This window comes from Myripristis murdjan, chromosome 13 (genome assembly GCF_902150065.1).
Source record: "Myripristis murdjan chromosome 13, fMyrMur1.1, whole genome shotgun sequence".
Taxonomy (NCBI): domain Eukaryota; kingdom Metazoa; phylum Chordata; class Actinopteri; order Holocentriformes; family Holocentridae; genus Myripristis; species Myripristis murdjan.
The window spans coordinates 33525167-33537693 of NC_043992.1; positions in this window are offsets into that span (position 1 = coordinate 33525167).

Sequence of the window (12527 nt, forward strand, 5' to 3'; positions counted from 1 at the left end):
CTCATTTATCACTGCAAAAGTCATCTGGAAAAACTTTCATCTGGAAAAAGAAAGAAAGAAAGAAAAAGAAAGAAAGAAAGAAAGAAAGAGGAAAAAATGCTGTTTTGCACTGTTGATCATCTTGATCCTCTATTGTTAAAAATTAGTCTGTTAAAAACCTGTGCCATCACAAAGGTTGGCATATAATTTTCAGCAAAGTTTGTGAGGTATTGTTGCAGATTTACTCTGTAAATAAATAATTTTCCCTACAAATCAATATAATCATTGATACGTTGCTAACCCTAACCCTAATTAATTGTGGCATGTGAGAAAAATTATATAACCACCCCTGTGGTGAACACAGCTGACATGTCTATTCACTCTGAAAAATACTTTTGGACATAACAAATGAAACGTCCATCGACAGAGTTTTAGCTCTGAAGTGAGAATGTGTGGAATCTCTCGGTCAGCGATCGAGGACGCTTCCTGAATTTGCCTACGGGGGAAACTGTCAGCAGCAGATGCAGCAGCCTGAGAAAAATGTGGCAGCACCTGTCTGCTGGGCACTGCAAGTGGCCCTGACCTGGCTGGGGACCACCAAGGGCCACAAGCGACTGCATATTCAAGCTGATTTGCTGGGTTTTTGTGTGTGTTTGTGTGTGTTGGATCTCATGGCTGCCGCCTAAAACAGCAGATAAAAACAGGTTCTTTTGTTCAATCATTTTAATCTCATGGCAGTACGTGAGCTTTATCAGAGCCTCGCTGATAATCCATGACTAATTCCTTTTATTTTCACCATTAAATATATTAGCCGCCATCAGATTGTGAGCGTCGGCTTTTTAAGTTGATGCTCCTTCCTGGAAAACTGAAATGGCAAACTAATTAAAAAAGCTGCGTGGTGTGACCTGCTGACCCAGTGAAGGAGCCCCAGAAGCTGCTTTTTCCTGCATTGCAACAGCTTAACAGTTTGTTGGCCATGTGCTGGGGTGATTAAGGACCTCTTAAACTATTCCTCTTTCTGCTGCTGATAACCTGCAATCCATCATTCACTTCCTGTTTCCCTTGCGCTAGCTCAGTTTACACACTTCCTGTGTTTAGGCCGTAGGACTTCCCTCACGGCCCCCGGGATGCACCGAGGTTTTCAACGGCTAGCTTATCTTCTCAGAGCACAGCAGCACATGAGGGGGCTCAAGTTTTATTTGCCTACTTGCACACACAGACACACACACACACTCGCACATCCACACAAATGCGCACAAAAGGCCTTTAATTGTTGACAGTGCACTAGAAGAGGAGGCCTTTAAGAGTTTTAATTGAGCCTTCGCATCGAGGCTCTATTTACAAAAGAGGACAGAATGGAGCGAAGCCTCCGGCCAAGACCTGCTGGAACACGCTCAGGCTGGGTTTAATATGATCTCATTGGTCCTGCTGTTCTCTGGCAACAACACGCATCTTCTCCTGACACCTAATGGTCCTTCAGCACAGACCAAGTCACCGGCACCATGTGTGACCCTGGACCCAAACCCACCGCACACAAAGGGGGTAGATGTGTGGACGGGGCGAGGCCTGCTGGCTCTCTTACTGCTACATGCACTAACTGGATTAGATCGACCACGTCCAAGAATAAGTCAAACACGCAGGAATAAAACACACATTATGATTCCATTCCCATTATTCTTCAATGAGAAATGCACAAAATCACATGCAAAACAAAACCACAAAAGAGGACACTGTGAAGATGCTGCTAATGAAGAACTCATGTAACCGGCTTGACAAAGAGTTACCATTAAGGAACTACTGGTTTAGATTTAGCTTGCAGTCATTTTTAACAGTGCTGAATTTCTTTTAGTTCAGGAAATGTGGTTTTCTACCATCCTCAGCTCCAGAGAGCCGAGCTGCATTTGGCATAATGCCATGCCTGTTCAAATTTTCACTTGATCTTGCTCTTTTTCTTTTATAAATTTGTTTTCTCAGAGGCTGCTTGTCTGTTCTCATCCCCCAGCAGCTGAGCTGATCAGTGGTGTTTTAACAGAGCTGGCTCCTGTATCTGGTGACAGTGACATATTGCCACAGCGATGAAAGAGCTCTCCAGGTTGGGGCTGCTGGTTTTCCTTTTGTTTATTTCTCCTCTGCAGCCTCTCGGTGATCTCTTGAGCCCGCGGTTGAGCGTCACGTGAGACGGCTCCACTTTGGACCATCAGGAAAGGCTTGCAGGCCCAAGAGGACCACCAGCAAACTTTGTCTGGCAAACACTCAGAGAACGAAGAGCAAGTGTGCCAAGAGTTAGTGTGTGGTAGAAAAGTGCTGATCCTGTATGTTAACCATGGGAAGAAGTGCTGAGACGACTCCAAAGCCCGGCGTCTCAATTGAGCCCGAGGATGCATTGACACAACAGGGGGTTATAAATACTAGAGTTAGATGATGCAAGGAAAGTGCTATCTCTAATACTACTGTAACTCTGAGTGGTGGCTACAGTCTTATGCACAGACAGTCCCAGTTACTCCTCCGTTGCTGGAGATAACAAAGCTAACACTCCCTCTGGGCTTGATGGTGCAGTGTTTTATTCATGAGGAGGTGACAACTCCCACCAGTGTTTTAATGCTTATGTCTATGTATCAGTTAAAGAAAAGCTACTTCCTTCCCCTGGCGAACATAAAAATATGTCCATCTCAATTATTCAGCATGGGTAGCTGATGACATAAGAGCGAAGCGAGAAAAAAAAATTGAGAAAAAAAGATGCTGACAGCTTCAAACATGAAGGCTCACAAGGCTGTTTTTATGTGTGAAAGCTTGTCTCCAACACTTATCTACACTTGCTGTCTTCTACCACTGGTGATGTTATTCAATGAGCGCTGCCGCACTTGGCCTGAGTGTATGTGAAGTGGTGCTTCAAACAGAGAGGTAATCAGGCTGCTCCAGGTCCTCGCAGAGAGATTACCAAAGTACACATTCTGGGGGCAGAACCAGCCCATGAGTCACTGCCCATCCATTGAATTTCATGTGCAGCTTCCCATGCATAAGGAATTAGCCCAGAGGTGATGCATCACTGATCAATTAACACTCAAAAGATGTGAAAAACTGGTTAAATATGGAGTCTGCCGCAGTCAGGTGAAAACTGTGTCGCTAAATTTCTTGTGAGTTACACGCGTTAAAGGAGCAGACCGCCCCAATAACTGCAGCTTTGTCATACAGTGGTGGAAAAAAGTTTTCGGACACCCTTAAAATTTTACACAATCTCACAATCTCAAATATTATCATGAAATATTTGTGGAAAAATCTTTTTTGTGTTTCAAAAGGTGTGGCTGCATTAGACAGATACAAACAAATACAAATTATATTTTTTTGTTTATTGTTTACAAGAAAAACTAACAAAACTAAATTCTTGACAGTTTAATCTTGATCTTCCTGCGTTAGGTTCCTTGTTTTAGCCATTTTTGTGTCTGAAGAACTTTCAAATGTGCTGGCTTTATATAGACACGAAGGCTGGCAACAAAAATTGTGTCTTTTAATAAAAAGAACGACCTTCATCACTGGTACCAAAATGACCCAATACTCAAAATTTCTTATGTATTTTTATGGAACCAATCAATTTTAAGTTTTTAATGGCTTTTTTAGGATTTGTTTAGTATTTTGGCTGTGACTGTACTAAAAGAAATTGCACTTGAAGACCTAAGAGTGATTTGTTCATGCAATATTTCATAAATGCATGGGGTGTCCGAAAACTTTTTTCCACCACTGTAGTTGCTGTGCAAGCTGAAACGCAATGGAAGAATTTTGCGAGAACTTGCTATAGTGAAGATTTGCACTAAATATCAGTTCAACTGTAAGTCTCCTGCATGCAGGATGCAGTCATTCAGCTTTGAAAGACTTGAATCAGGCAACATCAGCTTTATGGAGTATTGTTCTTGTGATTTTTCCGCCCTGTTTGGAGCTCTAAAAAGCAGCATTCACTGACTTTGGTTGCTGCTATAGAGCTTTGCAAAATACCTCTTTGTGTATTAACAGACAAATACACTTCACCTGTTATTCACCTGGGATGGGGGTGAGTGAATAATAACTAAGATTATGTGTGGAGGACAGAGGTTGGGGAAAGCAGCATTCAAGCAATATTTGCACAGCTGTGAGATAAAAAGAGAATACTTCAAATAAAATGAAAGTTGGAAAATAAGATTTTAAACAAGGTAAAAGATGACTGACTTTGAATAAAGAAGAAGCAATTTAAAAAGTCACAGATTTTACAATTATAATAATAATTTATGGATGAATTGTTCCAGTATGTTCAGTGGATGGATTACAGAGTTACAAAGACTGATGAAATATGTTTTTTAATTCCTGGTACTTTGGAGATACAAGGTTTTCACCTGACAGCAGTGTCACTATATGATGTACATTTCTGTGGCGGTGTGATGAAGTGTTACAGTGATAAACCTCATTGCAGATACAGGCATTTTCTCTGCGCTTACATGTAACCGCAGCTCCACATTTTAACGAGGATTACTGGGATTCAAGGGGATTTCAGAACATAAATTGCAGGTGGGGATTATGACCAAGGCCGAGGCATTATCTCCTCAATCCCAACAATGTCATTCAGTATTTCACCTGCAGATTACAGGGACACGAAGCCCATCAGAATCACTGGGTGGAATTTATTCATCAGCAGAGGTCACAGGCAGCGGCCACTGGACCGCCATGACATAAATCTCATTCACATCTGACACATGTTGTAAATCTCCTCGGAGGGTCAATAGCGTGTCCAGTGTTTCTGTTTGGTTTTGGCTGATGAAAGCAGATGAAGTTGTGAGGTTTTTCCACTGTCAGGGGTGTGTTTGGGAGACATATGGCTGGTTTCCCTGACCGCAGCCTTTTTCCTCATGTTGTCCAAACAGCAGCAGAGCAGCAGAAGGTAGAGCCCCCCCCTCGCCCTAGAGTAGGCATCCAGCTGGGGTCAGAGGTCAGGGCCCTCCTCCCTGCCATTCAGCAGCAAGGGGTGTTGAAGAGAGCGCTCTGTCCATCTGCAAGCTGAAATCAAACCAGCAGCTTAGGTTTCGTCTCTTCCTGCATTGTCCAAACATGGCTGCTTGTTTACTGTGGGCGAGGCCTTGTTTGGATAATGTTTCCGCTCCGTCCCTGCTTGCTGTTTCCATCCAGCTAAGACAATTTTCCCACTGAGTGATTTGGTGTTGATTTGGCTGCGCTCACATGGCGATGGAAGACTGATGTCTTGCAAGGGCGGCCTGGTTTGCATACGTTACCTGTATCTGTTTGCGTGGCTGTGACAGGGGACAAATGAGGGAGGCCTGCGTCACCTCCTCTCCCGATAATCTATCTTTATTTTCTCTGTCACCACAAGGCTCATAAAGACAGTTCATGACCTTCCAACCTCAGTTTCTTCCTCCTCAGCTGTCTTCAAAAGGCTCCGCAGACTGAGATTTATACCCACTCAAGGCCATTACACTGTTATCGCCCTATTTCTCACTATTTTTTGACATATTACTTACTGACTTGATCAGTGAGCAACGAGTGACTGAGCATGTGAGGGCAGCCTTCTCTCACCCATCTTCCACAACGTGGTTTAGAGAGACTTATCTTGCTTGTTTGAGTTGGAAAGGATGCCCTTTTTCTCTGTGGCTGTAAGCCATGTAATAGATCTGTTTTTGTTTCTCTCGCTGGACTGTGAATGCATCATGAAACTCTTTTAATCTGCAGTGGCCTTGAGAAATTGGGAAAACATTACTGTTTAAACATAGATTAGGTCTGTGTGAAGGACAACTGGCAAACATTTTATGAGAGATGCACTGAGTCAAGTTGAGTTGAATTACCTCATATGTGCCAGTTTATGAATAAAAAAATTATCTGAAAAAATTAAAACGCTGCTGTCATCATGGCAGTACATCCTTATAACTTAATGTGTAGACTGAATAAAATTGAAGATAACCTTTTGCTGCTTATTGCCTTCATGTTGTTGAATGTTGCCAGTTGATTTGAAACTGTTATTCAGATGAAATGCTCAGTTTCAAGCGAGATTGATTCAAATAATCTGCTGTGTTCAAACCGTTGTCTGTCTGCTGTGGATTGAGCAGCTACATTTTTTTCTTTGTTTATCTTCAAAACCTGTATGGTAAAAACCTTTGTAAAGGCTGTTGTAATAGTTTGTATGAACTTTGTAAGTGTTTTTTTTTTCTCATATATGGAGAGAATATACATCACCCTGCCTGAAGAAGTGTGGGTACCCACGATAAAAAGAGCCAAAGCTGTCTGTAGAGTATGAATGGGGTTTGTTTTGGGCTTGGAAACTTTGGGAAAAAAAATGTTTTTCTTGTTTAGAAGGAATTTCATTGCAAAATATTTTATTTCTAATGTGTGATAATGTTACCTTTAAACGGTAGCTGCAGAATGTTTTGGACACTGTTATGTGTTGTAGGTTTGATAGGTAAGCTGCCTTGCAAAGGGACGAACCCTTATGTCTCTGCAATTGAGTTATGCACTTTATAATTATTTTAATCATTACTCTATACTGATTTGTTTTTGTCTTGCCTGTGATCAGTACTTCAGCATTCTGTTGCTGTTCAGTAATTCATGCACCACTTACATTTTCCACAAAATAAAAAAAAAAACCCTCCATAAAACAACAACATTTTCTGCACGATGAATATTAAACAAGATTCGCTGATGCAGAAGAAAGAGCTGAAGATTTGAACGACCTTATCTCCATCTCCACCTTCCAGGCTAAAGATAACTTTGCCTGAGTCATTCATGAATATGTTTCGAATAGCCCACGCCAGCCTCTGTTAGCTTTGCGCTCCCTCTCTTGTGCAGCGTGTCACTGTGACATTGTTATTGACAGGTTTGGCTTGATAAGACAGGACTAATAACAGCAGACAAGAGCTTGAAGTCGTGACGTACAAAACATGATGGAAACATGAGCCATCCTCGCTGGCATTTCTTCAGGGGACTGGCATTGTTACTGTGCAGGTGCAGGTTACTGCACAGCCTCTCCGACTGAGATAACACATCATTATCTATCTATTTTGAGTATGACTTCACCGAATCTACTCTGTGATTAAACATTCAGTGTGGAGATGTGGAAGAGAGAGGTTATAGACAGGGATCTTTGTAGGCGGGGGGGGGGGGGGGGGGGGCGGATTATGACAAAGACTCAATCCACATTGTGCGGCAGCCACAAAATGTTCAAACCCTGCTCTGTCTCAGGTGAGATAACCTCATTTCCATCCTCTACTGATTATTACAGTCATCCTTGGCTGTAGCCAGGCTGAGCTGACAGGAGCAGCTGCTCATTTACTGTAGCAACAGTTTTGTCATATTGGCTAAGTCCTCCTCTGGCTTAGTCTGTGTTTTCTACTTATGGATTTAGCTCTGCTGCCTCCTATGTGCTGCAAATAACTGCAGCACCCCAGGCCTCATTGTGTCTTTTACCATGTTGTTGGGAGAAATCCTCTGTGCTTATGTTAATAAGATGATTTCCACACTAGCATACACAACCAAAGTGCAGGGATTCTACAACATCAGCAGTGAAGCTGAGAATACTAAACCATGAGTGCAGTTTTGATAGATGGCAAATCTAATGAAGGAATGAAGGAAGCACTGGAGCTCTGCACACCAGTGGTACAACACTACAGCTAGTTGCTGCCCATAGTAAACCCCAAGTATTAAGCCAACACCATTCATGCAGTGGACATAACTCTAGAGCCCAAGCAGTGCTGGATTTTTTTGGCCGGGGCTGATGTCGATATCAGGGAATAAAAAAGTTCTGATATCAATATATCAGCTGACATATACACAAACATGGTGTTTCTTGTTGTCATTGTTGTTGTTGTTGTTGTTTGCAGTGATCCCTCAAATATGGTTTTCAAAACTTGTGACAAAGATTTGTAATGGATACAGGACATTTTACAGCCTAATGATAAACTTTACCGTTCAATATGACATCATTGCAATGATACCTAATAAACTTCACTTTAACAATTATCAATAACTACAAATAAAAAAAAGGCACAGATAGAAGCACTGTATATATTTTATATGCATTAATTAACTTGAATTAAGAAAAAGGAACAAAGTTCAATTATTAATTTCTAAATTACCCAAAACATCTTTTGCTGCATTATGTTTTGAATATCAGACAACATACACGGCGATACTCATTCATCTGTGATTGGCCAATATCAGACAATAATATCAGCTAACCACTATATTGGTCTAGATCTACATAATGTATGTTTTAAAATAAAAACAATAACAGGCCGTGTTATACATTCTATACTGTGCATTGTCGACAGGAAAAGCAAATACAAAATGGTCTGACTTACTTATGGTTATTGCAACCAAAAGATTTTCACACATGACGCAGACGACAGCTTTGTGCCAAAACTTTAACCAAACTAAAAGCTCGTCTGGTTTTAGTGGCCTTTTAAACACCACATGTCATCAGATCTCACCCAGAGGACATAAAAAAAGATTTACAGAATGACATTCTGAATTATACATGCCAAGATCATGAATATTTCAAATATGCAGCCCAAGCCTCATGCACTTTTATTACTGCAAAGAAAAAAATACATCCAACGCTGTTCATTTTGAGCGCCGAGGTGTGTTTATTTGGTCTAGAACTGATGATGGAGTGCACCGTGTCGCCTCCCTCCCATCTCTGATCCAGCGTAGTAGTTGTGAAACACTCAGAAAAGAAGCTCCGCCGCCCTCACAGGGTAGCGGTCTGATTTTAACTCAAGTAAGGCAAAGAGCAAAGAGTCGTGTTCGCTTGCTGTTCATGCGACACACTGGGTGCAGCGTGAAACCGGACACCTAACGTTGCACCGCAGTCAGGGTTGGAGTACAATGTCTCCTTACACACACAGCCTCCCTGAGTGGCCCCTCGCACCCCCAACCCCCACCCAAATCCCCAGGGAGAGCTTCACAGGCCCTTGTTTTATCCATCTGTCATTTGACTTCGTAATGCTGTGAAAGTGGGAGGGAGCTTGCCAGTTTCCTACTCCAGGTACCATTGTACTGAAGCTTTGGGACTACAGCCAAGCATCCTCTTAAGGGGTAGAGGGAGTTAGCTGGTGTAGTCGTAATAAAAGATTTGTACCAGTGGTGTATCACTGGTGACACAAGCTGAAAGTCCCTGAGTTGTCCATCTGTTGAATGTGGTTCGCTTTAGTCTTCCCTTGCTTGTAAAGTCTTTGTCGATATAAAAGGAATGTGTGAAACAAGCTGAGCAGCCTTGAGCGTGACACAAAGGACGCTGAAGTCATTTATGGAAAAAAAAAGAAAAAAAAAAAAAAGCAAGAATGTTGAGCAGAGTCCAACCTGGAGGATGAACGCCACTTACAACCCATAAGTCAGCGTGCGATATACACACTAGAGCAATGAAGCTCGACAGCAGGGTGGTGTAACAACAAGGGAGGCCGTCCTGCCAGAAGGCCCAAGTTCAAGCTCCCACAAGAGCAAGCATCCACCCTGCTGAAGTGTCCTTGAGCAAAACACGCTCACACTTGAGTGCTGCTCTGTGGCTGACCCTGCGCTTTGATCTGTCTGCAGAAGGGGGCCGAGCCAAAAGAGCTGTTTCTCCTTGGGGGGATCAATAGAGTGTGACATATCACATATGGGCTTATCTGGTCTGGGAACCTTACGCGTTGCAATGGCGGCAAATGCAAGAAGAAGAGGAGGAGGACACCAGAGAGTTATTAAATTACAGTGTGAGAAGGAGATTAATGTTGAAACAAGGAGGGACTCGAAAAACATGGGATTTCCTAGATAAAATAATTATCAAGAAAACAGTGAGGATGGCTTTAAACTGCTTATTTCCCTTTCCTCGCTGTGTGCTTGGATTAGCTGATGAGGCCTGTGATGTTTTACATGATTAAATGGAAATGCAACAATTACACTGATATGTGTGAAAATAAAACCGCACTATCTGTCAGTTGTGGTTGATGAACTGAGTTACCCTCACCCCAATCGTGACTGCCAAATTCCAACAACATTCCTCAAGCAGCTTTACAGCAGTGGCCTCAGCCGCGTAAATGGGCACTGTCCTGCAACAACAAGTCTTAAATGTACACTGTGTTTACAGAGAAAACAAAGAGGGCCCTCCTAACACATGGGGGCTGATCAGTCACTGCTTATTGAGGGTGATGCAGACGCCCTGGTATAGTGCCACATATAGCTAATCCACTCCATGTGCTTGAAACCTGACACACACATTGAGCGAGGAGCATGGAGGCACAAGCTGGAGAACCTTGGCGGTGATGGAGGGCTCCCCGGTGCCCCATCAAACACAGCGCACCACTGCTTGATGGCCATAGTCTCCTTCCTCCATCACCCATCCCCCTCCCAGACCTCCAGCCTGGTCTGCTCCGGCACCCAGACTCCACCCAAGGCCCATAAACCAAGGGACCACAGGGACAGCTTTGCAGGCATCTGATTTTCAGCCGTATGTGTAGACTAATGCTGCAGGGACAGAGGCGTGTTGAAGAAAAAAATTCACCCTCAGATATTCATACACTTTTATACCATCTGTGTGTGCTGCTCACTTTGCTGCAGGAGTAATTTGTATTGAAACGCTGGTAACACTTTACAATAAGAGTACAACAATTAACGTTACTTAACGTTAGTTAATGCCATAATGGTTAATTAACAGTTAGTTAATGATTATTACGGCATTTACTAATGTTAATAATATCTACAATAACCCTTAAATTCCTTGTTATGGAATTGCAGTTAATTAATTGGGACTGTCCACGACATGATAAACTAATATAAATTAATACCTTAGCATGAACAGCATTAGTAAATGATTCTTAGACACATTAGTTAACAGTTAGTTAACTGTTACTTTATGTTTATTACCTGTTACCTAATGTTTATTATGGCATTAACTAACATTAATTGTTTTACTCTTATTGTAAAGTGTTACCGAAACGTTGTAATTTGGCATTTTTGTTGTATCCAGTGTCATTCAGAGAGAATTGCAAAAGCACTACTTCAGTTAATGATGTCCTACATTTCCCAGAAATCCTTGTTGCATCGAGCGCTTGTAAGCAACAAGATATGACAGCAATATGTTTCAGCGTGCATGCTCTTTTTGAAAGAACGGTGCACATTTCACTCATCCCGGCTCTCTTATTTCACTCTGCTGTGTTTATGTGTTACACACTACAGGAAAGATGAGAGAAAACAATATGACTTGTTTTTGTGTATTGATCTGAGTGACTGGTGCACATCCCAGTGGGAGGCATTTCTTTACCCGAATGCCAGACAGCATTCTCCTCCCATAAAATTTGGATTTTTTTCAACTGCGGAAAAAAAAAAAATGGATTTAACAACTACAGGATGCACTTTCATGCATGTGCAACACAAAGGATTAAAGGCAGCGTAAGATCAAAATATTTATCCTTTATTTATCCTTTCCACAAATGCAGTTAAACAACCCTCTTTGCTGTGTATTATTTTTGTACAGTTGGGCAAATTAGCAATAATCACAACTGTGAGGATGACGAGGATGTTTCAGTCGGCCAATCAAGACAATGGTTTTGGATCCCGCAGGCTCAAAAAAATTGACCACATATCCTTTTCCCAACATCTAGAGTCCCACGTGGCTGCGACTTAATCAGAAACAGGCAGACTGGATCAAGTCCCACATGTGGAAGACTGGATTATAAAAGCTGTGAACAATTAACATGCATGAGGGTCTGCCTTGCCTCAATGAGAAAGGAATGGTATCTGCTTATGTTAATTTCTCAGGATTAATTTAAGAAGCTTTTAAGGGCACTTTAGTGGGAGGGATTTTTTTTTTAAGTAGAGTGACTCTTTTCTTGCTTTGTTGAGCCAAGTGAAAATTGTTCCCTGTGTTATTGAAAGTATACACTTGCCAGAAAAAAAAAATATTTCAGTCTCCCATTTTCACCAATAACAACTAAAGTGTGACACACCATGTTGTGAAAACTTACTCACTGTCAACGCCGTGCAACAACAGAGTCTCGCAGGACACGCGTTTGTGCATGTGTGTGCGTACATGTGTGCATGCATGTGTGTGTGTGTGTGTGTGTGTGTGTGTGTGTTTCTGTGGTGTTGGCTCAGAGCTGGGCTGGCGCCGTGCTCGGCCCCATGGCTGCAGCTCCAGATGTGCTCCGTCTCTCTGTGAAGTACAACTCCACACACCCTGAGGAGGATGAAAACTTTGTAGAAGGACTGAGAGAGAGAGAGAGAGGGGGAGGCTGCCACTGGGAGCTGAAACGTGACCTCCCCTCCTCTGCGCCATCATCTCCAGCCCTCCCCCCGCCCTGTGTGACATATTACTCAGCCATTTGAGTTGGGGAAAATCACACAAGCCTTGGTTAGTTTTACACAACTTTGAAAATGGAGCCAATGAAATCTTCACATTTTTCACCCGCCATCTCTCGTTTAATTGATATAATAATGCATGACTCAATCAAATAAAGCTGCCTGTGTGGATGGGTCTCTTTTGTCTGCTGTGGGCGCCACCCGTGGACGCCTGCCAGTCCTGCTGTAAATGAAACGCAGTGAAAGGC